The sequence below is a fragment of the Kogia breviceps genome, chromosome 18 (genome assembly GCF_026419965.1).
Source record: "Kogia breviceps isolate mKogBre1 chromosome 18, mKogBre1 haplotype 1, whole genome shotgun sequence".
Lineage (NCBI taxonomy): Eukaryota > Metazoa > Chordata > Mammalia > Artiodactyla > Physeteridae > Kogia > Kogia breviceps.
The window spans coordinates 18,985,561-19,003,429 of NC_081327.1; the positions used below are offsets into that span (position 1 = coordinate 18,985,561).

General features: G+C 46.7%; 1 protein-coding gene across 14 annotated transcripts in view; it reads right to left on the reverse strand.

The window, feature by feature from the left end:
- The window catches only part of ZNF536 (zinc finger protein 536), a 424,627-nt gene that overhangs the window by 366,799 nt on the left and 39,959 nt on the right, over positions 1–17,869 (reverse strand). For 12 of the 14 annotated variants that reach the window (XM_067018697.1, XM_067018691.1, XM_067018696.1 and 9 more), the window contains exon 2: positions 4,568–4,637. The exons of the other annotated variants lie outside the window; for them this stretch is intronic. The gene's annotated coding sequence lies outside the window, so the exon portion shown is untranslated. The remainder of the gene's footprint in view (positions 1–4,567; positions 4,638–17,869) is intronic. 14 annotated transcript variants of the gene reach the window in all.

The following is a 17,869-nucleotide window of genomic DNA, read 5'->3' on the forward strand; positions in this document are numbered from 1 at the left end:
AGTGGTATTTCATTTGAACCACTGGGCCTACCATTCTAAGATTCTGTTAGGGTTTGAGATAGAGTCCTATCTATCCACCCATCTACTCATCCACCCATCCATCTACCCATCCACTCATCCACCCATCCATCCACTCATCCACTCATTCACCCATCCATCCACTCATCCACCCAACCATCCACACATCCACTCATCCACCCATCCATTCACTCATCCACTCATCCACCCATCCATCCACTCATCCATCCATCCATCTACCCATCCATCTACCTATCCACTCATCCACTTATCCACCCATCCATCCACTCATCCATCCACTCATCCATCCACTCATCCACCCATCCATCCACACATCTACTCATCCAAGCATCCATCCACTCATCCACTCATCCATCCACTCATCCACTCACCCACCCATCCATCCACTCATCCACTCATCCACTCATCCACCCATCCATCTTCTCATCCATCCATCCATCCACGCACCCATCCATCTACCTATCCACTCATCCACTCATCCACCCATCCATCCACCCATCCATCTACCTATCAACTCATCCACTCATCCATCCACTCATCCACCCATCCATCCACACATATACTCATCCAAGCATCCATCCACTCATCCACTCATCCATCCACTCATCCACCCATCCATCCACTCATCCATCCACTCATCCATCCACTCATCCACCCATCCATCTACCCATCCATCTACCTATCCACTCATCCATCCACTCATCCACCCATCCATCCACACATCTACTCCTCTACCCATCCATCCACTCATCCACTCCTCCACTCATCCATCAACTCATCCACCCATCCATCCACTCATCCACTCATCCACCCATGCACCCATCCATCTACCTATCCACTCATGCACCCATCCATCCATTCATCCACCCATCCATCCACTCATCCACCCAACCATCCACTCATCCACCCATCCAACCACTCATCCACCCAACCATCCACTCATCCACCCATCCATCCACTCATCCACCCATCCATCCACTCATCCACCCATCCATCCACCCATCCATCCATCCACTCATCCACCCATCCATCCACTCATCCATCCACTCATCCATCCACTCATCCACCCATCCATCCACTCATCCACCCATCCATCCACTCATCCACCCATCCATCCATCCACTCATCCACTCATCCACCCATCCATCCATCCATCCACTCATCCACCCATCCATCCACCCATCCATCCATCCACTCATCCACCCATCCATCCATCTACTCATCCACTCATCCATCCATCCATCTACTCATTCACCCATCCATCCACTCATCCACTCATCCACCCATCCATCCACTCATCCACTCATCCATCCACTCATCCACTCATCCATCCATCCATCCACTCATCCACCCATCTACCAACTCATCCACCATCCATCAACTCATCCACTCATCCACCCATCCATCCACTCATCCACCCATTCATCCACCCATCCACCCATCCATGCACCCATCCATTCATCTGTACATCCATCCACCCATCCATGCATCCACCTATCCATCCTTTCAGTCACCAAAATCTTATTGAGAACCTACTATGTGTCGAGCACCATTCCAGGAATTAGGAAAATAACACCGAACAAAATACAGCAAGTCCTTCCTCTTTCCAGGCTTACACTGTAGTAGGGGAGACAGACCAGAAACCAGTAAAGAAGTGGGTCACCAAAAATGATTCCTGCACCAAACATCACAATGTATTTGAAATCCTCTAACACAAAGGTAAATCAAAGCCATTTCCTCATTTGTTGTTATCATCAAGGATCAGTTGTAGAAACAAACAGAAGTGTCTTCTATGGAAATGCCAACAGTACAGAAATGTATTCCAATGTGGCAGGATCATTTGAGGGCAAATACTACAGGCAGTATTTTTATGACAAAAGCTTTATTTCTCGTCTTCTCTATCCTTGATTTAAATATACACATGTATGTGGGTGCACACGTATCTAGATTCAAGTATTTCAATATAAATTTTCAAAATACTTTTCCTGATTTCAGTTGATTGCATATTTCGAGCCAATGTTGCAGCAGTAATTTTTGTTCTGAATCAAAAACGAGGATCTCTCTCTCTCTCTCTCCCTCCCTCACCCTCTCTTTCTCTCTTTTTCCCTCTCTCTCTCTCCCCTGTGCTCAACAACCTCACCTTCATCCCCCAACCTCTAGCCTTAAGAAGCCCAAATATTCAAGCTGCTTTCAGAGCTGAGTGGTAACAAGGGCAAAACCTGTTTCTTCCCATGCATTTTCTTGCTGAAGGTTTCTGGGGCCATGGGGGCTGAGGTGCTAGTGAAAGCCACATCACAGAGGCACGAGCATAGAAGGACAAACCTTCCCACTTCAATTTGAGTGTGTAATTGTTTGAAGACATCTCGCCGGCACTACAAGAATGTCATCCTTGGTTGACACAGATTTTAAAGCTCTTTGAAAAGGTGGAATGTTATCAATCACAAGCATGATTATAATGGGATTTAAGTGGAAGAAGCTAAGATTCAGGCCGTCATTCGGCCAGGTTCTGTGACAGAGTCGGGGGGAGAAAGAAGTAAGAGGGCTGCATTTCAACCAGGAAAAGGATGCAGTGTGTAGCCATCATCCACATATATTTTCTCCCACAGCCAAAGATGTCCCAGGAAGCACCAGGAAACTCTGGAACTCCAAATGGAATTCCCCCACACTGCAAAAAAATCTGCTTATATTCCTATCACACTAGACCAGTGGTTCTCAAGCAGGGACACCTGTGCCTCCCAGAAGACATTTGGTAATTTCAGGAGACATTTTTGTTTGTCACAACGGGGGTAAGGGGTTCATAACTGATACCCAATGGGCAGAGGCCAGGGATGCTGTAAACATCCTACCTTGCACAGGACGGCCCCACAGCAAAGAATTACCGAGCCCAGAATGTCAGCAGTGCCCAGCTGAGAAACCCCATCTCAGCTCCAGAGAAGCTGAGCCAAAGCTACAAGAAAAAAGGATGGGTCAAGAAGGAGCATTTCCGGGAAAGGGGTCCGAAGCTGCTCCCACTGGCTCTGCCGCCCGTCCTGTTCACCAGCAGACCGAGGCAGGTGACAAGAGAGGAAAAAATGGGGGAGGGAAGAGAGGAGTCTTTGAGCCAATTTACTTGCTCTTTTGCCTTTTGATCTAAAACACACTTTCCTCATTACATGTCAGAAGGGACTGGAAATCCAGCCATTATTTTCTTCAAGGCAAAACAACCCAGGCCCAACAAAAACACAATAATCTCTCTGGCCGATCTCTGGGACTGTCCAGCCTCTCCCTGACAAATCACAACAGTGCCTACAGCTGTCAAATTCACCCACCGAGCCCAATCAAATGCCGGGATTACTAAGGCAAAGAATTGTGAATTTCATTAAATATGTTAAAGGGGAAAAAATCAGCTTTGAAAAATAGTAATCCTGTCTTTCAACAAAAATATTATAGGAAGCTATGAATTTGGTAGATCCGAATAGGATGTTGGTACATGTTTTACTAAGGTAATATAATGGCACACTATTATTAGATCACATTAATCATTACTGTGCCAACGGCGCTGACAGCCCCACTGAAAAGGATTGAAAGGCCTGGTAATGGATATAAATTACCCATTGTGTGATAAAAGGATTTTTACTAAGAAGGTAAGAATAAAACAGCAAATTTCTAACATAACTGTTGTGTAAAAACCAAAATAAAAGTAATCCACGGTCAGTAATATCCACAAAATCAGAAGTAAGCACTTTTTCAACAAGATAAAGTCACAATAAAAATATATATTCAGTATAATGCAAAATTAATTTCTAAGTGCATAATTCCACTATCAATTTTCCCTGGTTTATGTAGTGACCTCTGAGGCCCATGGTCAGGAGATGGTGGGTTTGGCTAATTAGATCTGAGGGTGAGTTTACAGAGATAATCAGGGGCAGCCTCTGAGGAGGAGGCTGCAGACATCAAATACGAGCGCTGCCCCTTCTTATTTTAAGTTTTTCGCTTCAGTGTGGGGAAAACACCCCATGTCTGAGTTCATGGTCTTGAGTCTGATTGAGGTGACAGGCACGGAGCCACTCGGAGACAGGTTTCCTCCAGGACTGGGCCAAGTCACAGAACCACATGCTGAGTGGTCGGGAAACAGGCCCTGGGCGGTGCTTGGAGGGGCCGCCTGGCTTTGGGCAGCTGTCCCACCAGCTCACCAGCTCTCATTCCCGCTGCTAGCCAGCAGACAGGACCCTCCAGGATGTCACACAAGACAGCGATAAGCCAACCTCGCAGGGCTTTGCCCCATCTGTGACCCCATTCTGAGAACTTCTGAGCACATGTTGACATCACATAGTCATCACACGCAGAAGACCTGGGGCCCATGCTGGATCCCAGAGACCTCTGAATCTGGAAGCTTCTCCAAAGCCCAGCCTCTGTCCAAAGAGGCAAGTGAGTAGTTGGGAGGACTCTTACCCAGCACAGGGACCCACAACCCAAAGAGGGCAGTCTGGCTCCCCGACAAGACACAGGCAGACACCACTTCAACAAACTACAAAACAATGTTCCTTACCAGGTGAGTCTGAAAGCAACGGAGCTCCCTTGTAGCTGGTGGATATTCTTAAAGCCGTGGTGGTCAGGAACTGCAAAGATAAGACCTGTTAGAAATTCTCAGTGTCGGACACATCGACTCCAATAAGACAGGTAAACAGCATTCAGCCAAGGAAACAATTTGCTGGGCTAGTTGAGAGAGTCTAAAAACATTTAATAGCCCTCACTGCCCAAATTCATTGAGCAATTTTAAAAATGGGAACTATGTGACCTTTGCTGCAATAAACCCAATTTGCTCAGCTTCTTTTTTTTTTTCTTTTTTTAAAAAATAGTCTAATTCAACCTTTTATTATTTTAACATCTTTATTGGAGTATAATTGCTTTACATTGTTGTGTTAGTTGCTGCTGTATAACAAAGTGAATCAGCTATACGTATACATATATCCCCGTATCCGTATCCCCTTATCCCCTCCCTCTTGTGGTTCCCTCCCACCCTCCCTATCCCACCCCTCTAGGTGGTCACAAAGCACTGAGCTGATCTCCCTGTGCTATGCAGCTGCTCAGCTTTTGTTAATGGGGAATTGCCACCTGCAAAAAGAGAAGGGGGTGGGGCATCTAACCATCTCTTCTCTAGGTGGGATGGAAGAAGAAATAAGAGCACATAAGTCCCCCCCGCCCCTCTATCTCTCTTTCCCTCCCTCTCTCTCTGGAATTCTAAAAGTGAGGAACTGAGAAGGTACTCAGGGGTTCTTTTTCGCTCCCTAATTTAAGGAGCCCCTTACAGTAGACCACACAAAATTTCACCCAAATTTCAATTGGCTATGCCTGGTTCAGTGGCCAGAGCAGCTTTCAGTGGGTCCAGACCAGGAATCTGCAACTGACCCAGGGGTCAGGAGTGTTGTGTGTCATCAAAGTCCTCTCTCTGAACCAAGACCAGAAAAGCAGCAGGATGAGATAAGGGCCCAGGGGGAAAGCCGAGATGCCCACCACAGTGGTTCTAGAACATCAGTTGGGGTGATCGAGGCCAAGCCTCAGTCTGAGATCTCCAGCTCGGAGCCAGTGCAGCACAGAATCTAATTTGTTTTGCCATGTTACAGAAGGGACTTAATAGGGCAAGCAAACATTCCCTCTTGATAAATTATACATTCTGATATTGTAGAAGTAGAATTCCGGTAGAGATTTAAGGATGTGTCTGCAAATGCACCAGAAGATGCATTCGGAGAGCACGTGGTGGCAGCCCCAGACCAAGGTATTTGAACATCAAACCACTGATTTCAACACTCCATCCAACTCCAAGATTGATTTCTGGCAACCAAAAAGGTGTTTGCCGAGTGCGTGCTAGAAGTGTTTTCTCAAAGTGTAACAGGGACACCTCTATTTGTAAACAAATTTCTACCTGCCTATCTTGAGACAGAAAGCAAAAGTCTACATCTCAACCATCTGCAACGAGGACAGAGATTACAAGTCTCTCTCTCTCTCTCTCCTCAATCAGATTATTTTCTGCATTTTGTTTTTTCTGTATCACTCAACATGAAAATCTAGGCAGTGTAAAACACGCGCTCGATGCTATGCTTTCCTAGGTTCTACCGGAGCTGAGAGGAACAGGCGTCCGGCACCCAACGTGGCTCTACGAAGATTTAATTTGCTCACAAGGCTCCTCACGCTTAGCAGGAGGCAGAGGACAGACTTAGATTTTACATCCAAGCTCATGGCTTGCAAAATTTGAGGACTATTCTCCAGGGGCTGTTCACTTAGAAGCCTTGTAAATTCCAGTGACAGGGAGAACACGGGGAGACTTCACTGGGCAAGTCCCGCCCGCTTGTCCTCCGGCTTCACACCACTGATCAGACCTCCCGCTCCTGCAATCTGCCTGGGGTCCTCAATCACTCGAGGCCCCAGCACAGCCCTGAGGCTGTGTTGGAGCTGTGCTCTTGTAAGGGGTCCCCTGAGTGCTTAGGGGGTTGCCCAAAGGTGGCTACCTGCCCGGGGAAGGTTTGCCTAACAAGCTTCCTGCTGGAATGGGAACCTCAGGAAGGGAAATCTAGTTAGTGCCATGTGTGCCTTTGTGAGCCAGTCTAAATAGGAGGGGCTCCTGGTGTCTGATGTCATTACAGTGACTGCAAGTCAGGCAAAGGTGACCACATCAGACACCGATGTTCTTGATTTGGATGGGGAGGAAGGAAGATGGCAGCGCAGTAACAGTTCTTCTGGTGCAAGTAAGTAACTCACACTGAGAGATAATGCAGTAACATAACCAGAAACAGGTTCCTGACTTGAGGCCTCCCCTCATCCCTGCCTTCCACAGGGACCCCACGGTGAGGAGCCAGGGCAGGGGCGCCACCCAGGAGGCACTGCCCAGAAGTCCAGTTTGGTGCAGGTACCACCGGATCAGAGGAGGGGCGGGAGGGGGGCAGATCACAAAGGCAGCGAAAAGCATGGCATGAGTCAAGGGGGGTTGGGTAGCAACCACCTCACCAAAAAAATGCCTGAAATCCCATCCACTACATTGATAACCCCTGCGTCCCCTTTAAAACGCAGGGAAGGCCCACACGCAGTCATTCTCAGCCACCAGCCCCAGGGAGCGAATGAGTTTGGGAGACCTGTTCCGTCAGTGGCTCAGACCTTCTGTGTGCCAAGCCCTGGGGTAGGCCAACGGCAAGCAGATCTGCCATGGGATCCAGAAATGGCCCACTGTGTGAAGAGTCTGGCAGGACAGAGAGCCTGCCAAGAGGGGGCCGACGGCGGGACACCAAGGAGGGAGGGAGGGCGGGCGTGCGAGCTGAGCCCTTCAGCAGGTGCAGGCAGGGCCACGAGGCAGACAGGGCTGGAGGTAAGGGGAAGGCAAAGGTTCAGAGATCCTGACATGGGGCTCTAGCAGGGAGTGCAGGGTGGCTCCAACTTGGAGAGGCAGGAGGGAGAAAGCAGGGAGCACTGGGTGGGTCTGGGGAGGGAGGGATTGCTTCTAGCCTGAGGCACTTCCAAGGCCCCTCTGAGGAAGGGGAGGGGAGGAGAGGGGATGGAAAGCTCTGAGAGAGGGACTTTGAAGTGGGGTGGAGAGGATAGGAAGACATGGGGGACAGAGAGAGAAAAAAGTGGGAGGTGGTCCAGGCAGCTCTTGCCCGTCCTGGTACCCAGTGGGCCCACACTGCGTCATCCCTGTGAATCCTCCGGGCCCCCACTAGGGGACAAGGCATGCCCCTCCCCCATGAGTTCTCCCAGGGGGAGACAAGGCAGCTCTGAGCAGAGCCAGGGAAACCTTGGCATGGCAGGAGCCCAGCCTCCCATACTCAGGCACACGGGCACCGAGGGAAGAGGCCATTGGCGAGTCAGGGGATGAACAAAGATGTCACACAACCCCCCATCGACAGTGCCTCTGTAGTGAGCCCCGAGTTGACCACAGAAGATCCTTCCTCTAGGCAAACATGTTGCCTTCCCGTGGTCATTACACACCTGTTGCCCACCCTACATACACCATGACAACTGGAAAGTCATACAAGTGACAACAAGAGTTACCATTTACTGAGGGCCTGGTACAAAGCACCAGGCACCAGGCACCAAGCTGAGGGAAGTCCCTGGGTCACCCAACAGCACATGGGGAAACGGCTATGTCCCATTCACCTTCTAGTACCAACTTCTGGCAGAGGGCTTGGAGCTCAGTAAATGTGGTGTGGAGGGGTGGAAGGGAGAGTGGGAGGGAGGGAAGGAAGTAAAGAGAGAAAGGAAGGATGGAGGGAGTAGGGGAAGATGGAAGGACAATAGGATAGATGGGGGATGGAGATGGATAGAGGAAGGAAAAGAAACGGGGAGAGAGGGAGGAAGGGCTGGTTCACATCACCCCTCCCCTGGTCCACGTTTTGCGCCAGAGGCTGTCCCTGCGGGAGACAGAGTATATTCCTAGAGAGACAGAATCACCCTCCCCAGGGGTCACTTGGAGGCCCAACAGCAGAAGCAGAGCTGTCTGCTGAGGAGTCCGGGGCAGATGGGAGTGGAGATCAACTGCTTTCCTTCCAGACAAGAGTTAGGAAAGAAGGATTCAGAGACAGAGACAGCAGAACTCCTTCAGCCCTCTGTCTGGAGAAGGGTGCAGCTAACAGGAGACATGTCTGGAGCTGTCTGAACATTACTCCCCAGTCGTCCAGGGCCAAGGCCTCTGAACCTGCTCTCCTGGGCAGCAGGCTCTCCTCCGTCTGGAGGGGCACACAGAGGCGCGCTCGAGCCTCTTCTCCAGGGGACACGACCTGGGGCTCCATCACCTCTTCCGAGCGTCTGGGTGCCCCTCCCAGCTCAGTACTTAATATTCTTCAGACCCGCTAGGGACAAGGACCCTGCCCCCAAAACCGTGGCTCCTCTGAATGGACTTGGAAGTTCCATTCTAAAGCACTGAGTGATTCTCACTCTCCTTCTCCGAGACTCTGAGGAATGAACACAGCCCCAGGGACAGCCCTCACCACCCCCATAAGGTCCCAACAGGAGAGGCTTCCTGGTGAGGAAAGCTACCTGGGAAAAAGCCTCAGGGACTGAGTCCCTCATTCACCCCTCACCTGTCAAGTGCCCCCGTGTCTCCTAACTCCTAGCTTCCAGGGACCCGGTGGTATGCAATATTTCTGCTTGTGCAAAACTTATGTCTTAGTGAGCAGTGACAAATAAAAGTAAAATATAATGTCAGCGAATAATAAGTTCTAAGAAGAAAAAATAAAGCTGGGGAAATGACGGACAGTGACAGAGACTACCTTAGATAAGGTAATCAGAGGAGACCTCGCTAAAAATGTGACATTGACAAGGGACCAGAAAGAAGTATAAGGGAGTGAGCCCTGTGAACAGCTGGGGAGAATTTTACAAGCAGAGCAAAGAGTGAATGCAAAGGCCACGGTGTAGGACGGAGCTGGTGTGTTCAAGGAGCAGCAAGAAGCCCGTGGAGCCAGGGCGTGGGCAGTGAGTGGGAAAATGGGACAGGGTGGGCTATGTAGGATCCAAATACCTCAGCAGGCATGGTAAGAAATATGGATTTTTATCCTGAGCCATTGGTGGGTTTTGAGCAAGGGAATAACACGATCTGATTTACATCGTGCAAGAATCACTCTGGCTGCTGCGGGGAGAACAGGCAAGAGGGGACCAGAGTGGAGGCACGGAGAGCGCTGGGGAGGCTGCTGCAGTTGTCCAGGTGAGAGAGGAGGCTGACTTGACCTGGGCTGAGAGCCGCGGTGATGGGGACAAGCGAGCAAATTCAGGGTGCCTTTTGTGTAGAGCCAGTGACACTTGCCAAGTAGGACGTCAGGTATAACGGGGGCCCAGAGTCACCCTGTGCTCATCCTGGCCCGCGACTCTGGTGGCACAGATCACCACTCCCAAATCAGCCCTTACCCAGGGCTCAGGTGCAGTAACCATATGTTTCGGATGCTTTGACATCTGGGGCCTTGATGACCCCGCAGGGACAGCCGCTTCCAGAACTAGCCAATTCCCAGAGACAGCAAATGACTCCCCTGGGAGCACATCTTCATTTGCAAACGAACCAATCCAGAGCCCATTCCCCAGCAACCTTCTGTATCAGGCTCTCACACTCTGCACCACTGTTCCCCTGCCCTAGTTGCCCCAGGGTCCGGTACCAGACAACCGGAGACAGCCCCTGAGCCCCGGAGCCCAGTAAAATTATCTGACTAGCCAATCCTAAGTCTGCTTACCCTGCCTTGCCGTGCCTTTCTCTCAGAAACCTCATTTCCCCTCCCTCCATCTTCTTCCTGCCCAACCCTGATGATCCCCTGGGCAGCACTGCACGGCATGGCACGCCCCCTCCCCTTAAGAACCATGAGTAACAAAAGATCTTTTCGGGGCTGTCCTGGTGGGGCAGTGGTTGAGAGTCCGCCTGCCGATGCAAGGGACGCGGGTTCGTGCCCCGGTCCGGGAAGATCCCACGTGCCGCGGGGCGGCTGGGCCCGTGAGCCATGGCCGCTGGGCCTGCGCGTCCGGACCGTGTGCTCCGCAACGGGAGAGACCACAAGAGTGAGAGGCCTGCGTACCGCAAAAAAAATAAAATAAAATAAAATAAAATAAAAAAGATCTTCTCGAGGGCAGTGTGTCCTGATCTGTTGGCCTCACCACACGCTTGCTCTCCGGGTCACCTTGGAGCCACTGCCCTCTTCCAATTTCTGCCAGAACAGGTGCTTGAGGAGCTGTTATTCAACAGTCACAAAGTGTCTCACAGCAGAGAAGGAACACTCGGAACTCAGCCAGCTCTCTCCTAAACCCCATCAGCCCACCCCATGGGGTCCCACAACTGACCCACCTCAGTCGGGCCTCCAAATACAGGGCTGGCACCTGTGTGAGTGTGTGGGCATGTGTCTGTGTGTTTGTGCACGTACATTTGGGGTGGGGGGTGGCAGTTGCCACCCTGATGCAGAGCCCAGCATCACAGGACACAACTGAAATATTATAACATGGAGTGCGTTGGGCTGCCCGGACATGCTTCCAAAGGAAGCCTCTTCTTTCATTTTAAAACAAAGGTAACTTTGATGGAGAAGCTATTTGATACCTGTTCGATCTAAATGCTTTCAGGATACACAGACATCAGACGCTCACAGGAACCTGAGAGCCCGCGATATCAGCCCGGGCGCTGGGATGATAAAAGAGGAGTGGAGAGGCTCTTCCCATCAGCTTGCGACCCGGTGCATGTATTTTTACATGCTTTAGCATGAAAAAAAGCCAAGATGCTCAGAGCCAATCAAATTACTTCCCTGTCTCTTTAATAAACAAATCCATGTGCACATTAACAGTGTTGAAAATTCAATTTAAACTCTTTGTCTGTTGCTGCTTACTCTAAAGATGGTCTTTCTTAAACAACAGAACACCAAGGAGTCGTTAGTGCTCTCTCTTCATTACTTCAAAAAACCAATCATTAGACACCAGAGTATATACGTAATTAGAAAATCACTTCCTTTGCAATCCAAGCTAAGTAGTTTACATACTGTAATTACAGGGACAAAATCAATTTTTAATCATTTCCCTGATTGGGCTCATCAGCTCTGTGGGAACATTGTAACCTGCTTGTTGTGCAAAAGCAACATCTGGGCTAAAACAATTACCCTTTGTTTGCTACAATATTCCTTAAATCTTTTTGCTTGCATAAAAAAATGAAAACATGAAGACAAGACATTTGGATGTCTTTTTGTCCTTGATCAACATATATCCGAAAGTTCTCCTCCTGACGTGAGTTTAATGTTCCCCGGAATTTACGGTTTAACAGTACACATCCAAGGAATGTATTTTTTCAGTGAGATAAAAGTATCTGATTGTTTTAAAGATCCATTCAGCTGCCTAATTGTTCCATAGCTAACACATGGTATTCAAACAACCCACACATTACAAAAGCTCATCTGGGTAATCATGGGCAACTATTATTGCGATGGTTTACACTTTTCTAATACAAATGAATGGATTTTATCAAAATTTAGAAAAAAACTAAAAAGCTGAGTATGTGTGAAAAATAGTTGGTATGAATTGGCAAGGCGAGGCTAAGCATTTTGTTCTCTTAATAGGAAATGACCTCATTTACACTGGAGTAATAATTAGTACTGCTTCACTGACAGTTAAGAAAAAAAACTTTCCCAGTATAATAAGGCAGCATCTCCTTTGTTAGGAGATCTACATTGATTATTAACCCTTGCCAAGAAATTCCAAGTTTAACTTTACGTTCCACTGGGCTCATGCTTGCTGGCAAAAGATAAAAATAGCTGTTTTGGAAACCATTGCCTCTCACCCAGATTTCCAAAGTTTCACATCTGAGCTTTTAAGTGACAATCTGAAACACTTGGTGTCCCCTTTGAAGGGACATGGAAAGCCCCCCCCCCACTGCACCCCGCAGCCCCAAGAGCCCCCGTCAGCCTCTGCACTCCCCCGGTGGCCCCGGTCCTCCCCATCCTTTTGAAGTTTATTGGCTTTGATTTTTGCTTGCAAGTCCCCCAACCTACAATTAATTCATAGTCAAAACAGCCCTGAGAAAGAGAAAAGGAAAGAGGGAAAGTGAAGGGAGAAGGAAGAGATCCTTGCTGGTGATTCAGTCCAGGCTGATGGTACAGGAAGGAGACAGGAGTGCTTGAGCCCTTAAAGAAATACAGTCCAGGAAACGGCCGGAATACGTTCACACACACACACACACACACACACACACACACACACACACACACCACTTCTGAAGGGATTTGTTCACTGACCTAACCATTCCGGAACTCGTAAGAGTGACAACTGACATGTATTGAGCACTTACCACGTACCAGCCAGAGTCCCTCATGACAGTATTGACCCTCATGACAACCCAGTGAGGTGGGTACCATTATCATGTTCATTTACTGATGGGAAACTGAGGCACTAGGAACGAAGTAACTTGCCCAAGGTTAAGAGCTCATGACCGTGGGAGCCACCGTGCCCCGCTGTCTCCCAGCACCAGACAACATCTGTCCCCCGTGGCCTTGGAGAGCCCCCATCTCCAAAGCAGCCAAGCTTGCCTGGTGTCCACTAGTCAGAGACACCCAACGGCCCCACATGCCCTCAGGAGCACACCCACGCCTTGGCACCATTTTGCACACGGATTCCTACTCCTCACCCCAAGGTGGGAGATTCCGACCCAGGGCAAGGCAGAGAAGGAGAACCTGTCCTCTAGGCTAGTGTGCTCAGGCTAGGAGGCACAGACCAGATGCACACACTTCCCACAAGGCTTAAGACCTACGTCGCTGGACACGGTGCCAAGCTGCCAGGCTGGTGGAGTCCCAGAGCCTGAACCAGTGCAGGACGGCACCCCAACTCTTCCTGGAGGCTGTTTTCTCTGAGAGCCAGTGCCTGACCCTCTCCCCTATGTCTTTGCCCAACTTGGCCCCAGTCTCATCCCATCCATGAGAAGGCAGATCCCACATCAGCTCAAGATTCTATAAGATGATTGGGACTGGCATATATACATGAATATGAATAAAATAGACAACTAACAAGAACCTGCTGTATAAAAAATAAAATAAAATTCAAAAATTCAAAAATAAACAAAAAAGATTCTACAGGATGGCAAATCTGAGACAACTATGTCCCCCAGAATGGGAGGTATGCGAAAGAAGAAAAAAAGTCCCCCCAATTGTAAATGCTTTCTGGTACATTGTATCACCACATGAATTAAAAATATTTATCTCTTTACAGAAGACATTTCATATCATCATCAGATCACAAGGTATCTATGAAGTAGCCTATCTTGAAGAAAAAATGTGAAAGAACTAGAAAGCACAAAGTGCCTGTTTTCTCTTTCCTCTATACTTTCTGCGAGTCATGTTACTGTTCAGGTACTCTGTACTCTGCCTGGCAAATAATGCTTGAATATTCAGCCATCACAAAGAGCCGCACTGTCCAGTTTGGCAGCCACTGACCACAAGTTCCTACCGAGCACGTGAAATGCGCCAGCCCAAAGTAAGGTGTGCTGTAAGTCTAAAATACACATCACATTTGGAAAAATGTAAAATGTTTCATTTATATCTTTATACTTTTACATGTTGAAATGATAATATTTTGGATACACTGAATTAAACAAAATTTAGTCCCAAAATCAATTTCCCGTTTCTTTCTACCATTTTTAATGTGGCTATTAGAAAACTTTTTTTGTTTTGTTTTGCTTCTGTTTTATTTTATTTATTTGTAATTGAAGTTTAGTTGATTTACAATGTTGTGTTAATTTCTGCTGTACAGTAAAGTGATTCAGTTATATATATATATATATATATATATATATATATATATATATATATTCTTTTTTTATATTATTTTCCCTTATAGAAAATATAAAGTTGTATACAGGTTTGCATGTGTGGCTTGCATTATGTTTATATCGTACAGTGCCGATTTCAGCCTGAGCAAAAAATCAGGCCTTTTGACAGCAGAATTTAGCCATCATAAAAATTCACTTGTTTTCTGAAACAGGGTTTTAGAGAAAATGTATCATCATCAATATCACTTGAAATGTTGGTTCCATAGATATTCTCTGAAATCAAAATCAAAGTTACACGAGTTCTACCTGAACCATTGTGAGATCTCCTTTACAGGTGTCACCTTTTTCAGTTCATTTACTTTTAGTTTTCTAAAACTGGTTACTCAAGTAATATGTGCTCACTTCTAGAAAATTTGGAACATCGAGATACTACAAAGAAAAAATAACATAATTCTATCAGCTGGTATGATTGTTGTCGATATTTTGGTGTATTTCTTTCTATTCTTTTCCGTCCATGTCTGTGTGTGTGTGTGTGTGTGTGTGTGTGTGAGTTCATGACCATAGCTGAAGACATACTGCATATGCATCTTTGATTTCACGTGTCCTAAAACCTCAGGTCCCAAATGTAAGAAGACTCTGTTTGGCCCTATGAGAATATAGGCTACTGGCTGAGGTGGCTGAGTTCCCACAGGTGTTACAAAGTGAAAACATTAAGAGAAGAAGACAAGCCATAGACTGGGAGAAAATCTCAGCTAAAAACATATCTGATAAAGGACTGGTGTCCAAAATATAAAAAGAACTCTTAAAACTCAACAATAAAAAACAAACAGCCCAGTTAAAATGGGCAAAAAAATCTGGATGCCTCACCAAAGGATATCTACAGATGCAAATAAGCACATAAAATGCTGGACATCATATGTCATTAAGGAAAAGCAAATTAAATTAAAACAATAATGAGATACCATCACTTATTAGAATGACTAAAATCCAAAACTATGACACCACCAAATGCAAAGCTATAGAACAGGAACTCTCATTCATTGCTAGTGAGAAGGCAGAATGGTACAGCCACTTTGACAGTTTGGCGGTTTCTTACAAAGCTAAACATACTCTTCCCATACAATCCAGCAGTCATGTTCCTCGGTATTTACCCAGAAGAGTTGAAAACACATCCACACAAAAACCAGCACACAGATGTTTATAACAGCTTTATTCATGATTGCCAAAATGCATAATCAGCCAAGAGGTCTGTCAATAAGAGAACGGATATACAATCTGTGGCACATCCAGACAATGGAATAGTACTCAGCCATAAAAAGAAATGAGCTATCAAGCCACAAAATGACATAGCAGAACCATAAAGACGTATTACTAAGAGAAAGAAGCTAGTTTGAAAAGTATGATTCTTACTGTGTGATTCCAACTCTACAGCTTTCTAGAAAAGGCAAAACAAAGGAGACAGTAAAATGACCAGTGGTTGTCAGGGTTTGGGGGAGGGAGGGATGACCAGGTGAAGCACAGGGGATTTTAGGTCAGTGGAATTATTCTATATGAAACTCTAATAGTGGATACATTTGTCTAAACCCATAGAATGTACAGCATGGAAAGTGATCCCTTAATGTAAACTATGGGCTTTAGTTGACAATAATTCATCAGTGTTGGCTCATCAACTGTAACAAATGTACCACACTAACACAGTAGGAGAAAATGTGGGGAGGGACTGTACTTTGCACTCAATTTTCCTGTATACCTAAAACTAAGAAACAAAGTCTATTAATTTAAAAGGAAAAAAAAGGGCAAAGAGGAAGAACAGCTTTGAGGAAGCATGGGGAACTGCTCTTTCCTGGCTGGAGGATTTCCATGTCTGCAAATCAGGAAACCTCTCCAGTGCTTAGAGATTTCGGATCCTTCAGAAGCCTTCTGGCCACCACTTCTCTGATGAGTTGATGTCCAAAAACTTCCCACAGAGGTGCTCGGGCAGTCCTTGGAGAACAGCGCTGAGAACTTGGCACAAACCCCACTGGTTGGCCCGTTTGTACTTCTGTGTGTACCACTTCTCGTGGTTTTCTTGTTGGCTCAACTCACAAGACGAACTGACTTGTGTCTCCAGAGCAGAGTATGTCAGCCAGGCCTGCACCCCCTCTCACAGCCCATCTTCTGGACAGCAAGGGAAAGGAGCTGCCCGAACCATTTCCACTCCTCAGGTGGGGCAGCCCCCAAAGCCCCATCCTTGCTCCTTCATCTCCAAGACAGAAACTTGAGTGAAGGCCTCAGAAAGTACTGAAAAGGATGAGGAGCCAGACAGAGGGGCAGAGGGGGCATAGGCCACCTCCCACCCGGAAACCAGCAGGAATGTGGAGAGTGTCTCGAAAATTCAACAGAACCGTGGTGTCATCTCCATTTCTCTATCTGGGCATAGGGTGCCATCAAAATGCTGCTGTTCTACTGAACTGTCACCTCCCAGTCCATGTTAAGTTTAGCTCCTGCTACTGGTTATTCTGGAGAAGGCCATGAAAATTCAAGGGCGGACTGATTTGGAGGCCACACCGATTTGGAGGCCACATAAAGTATTTCACACTGTTTTCCTGTGATTTTATAGTAACAAGAAGAATTAGTAACAAGGGGAAACAGTAACTGCCAAAGCCATGGGTCCTTCAAGTATTCTGCATGCTATAGCAAAAAAAAAACAAACGAAAAAAGCAAAGGTGAGAGATGAAAAATAACAAGGAAAGTCTCCAGGAGTGTGACTCTGAGGGCACAGCCCACTGCAGGGGCACAGAGAGGCCCTGAGAAAATCTAGTCCTTCTTAGCCTGTCCCACCAAGCAGCCAGTGAAAGGCCCCGTTGCCTGTCTCATGGTAAAGTTCCTATTCCAGAAAATTCAAACCTAACAATTTACAGAAAAGAAAAAAATGTCCTTTCCTTCTTATCTTCCAAGCCTTTCCATTTTGGTAAAGATTTCATAAACATTCTTAGAAAGAGTATATTCTCTCTCCTCTGCCCACAGGTAACAAGGGATGGCAGATGTTTCAGAAACAGCACATTATTAAAAAAAAAAAAAAAAAAAATCCAATGTCACTAAAACCAGAATGGAAAATGTTTTATACATTAACAAACATTGTAATGAATTTGCACAACCTTAACCGACTGTATACCCAGCATAATGAAATGGTCTCCATCTTTTCAAATAAAAAATTACGTATCTAGCACATAGCTTTAGAAAAGCATTGTTCTTTAAAAAAAAAAAAAAACCTGCATTTTTCCCAGCTACCATGTAATTTGTGAGATGCATTTTTAAATGATCTGCAACAGCAGCGGCTTCATCAGTCAGATGATACCAATAGATAATTCACCAAACCGTCACATGATCTTCCATCACTCTAAAAGACGCGAATATATTGCCACAAGCTTTGGGAATAATGGGTGCACCTGTTTACGGTGTCACCTCTGTTTGCTAATTGTCTCCTTGAGCTACATTTTACTTCTAATGCATTTATTTTTGACAGGCAGTGTCTATTTAGAAATCACATTACTTCAAGTGCAATTGTTCTTTTGTCTATCAAGTAAATGAAGTGTTGTTATACAGATTTCAGGT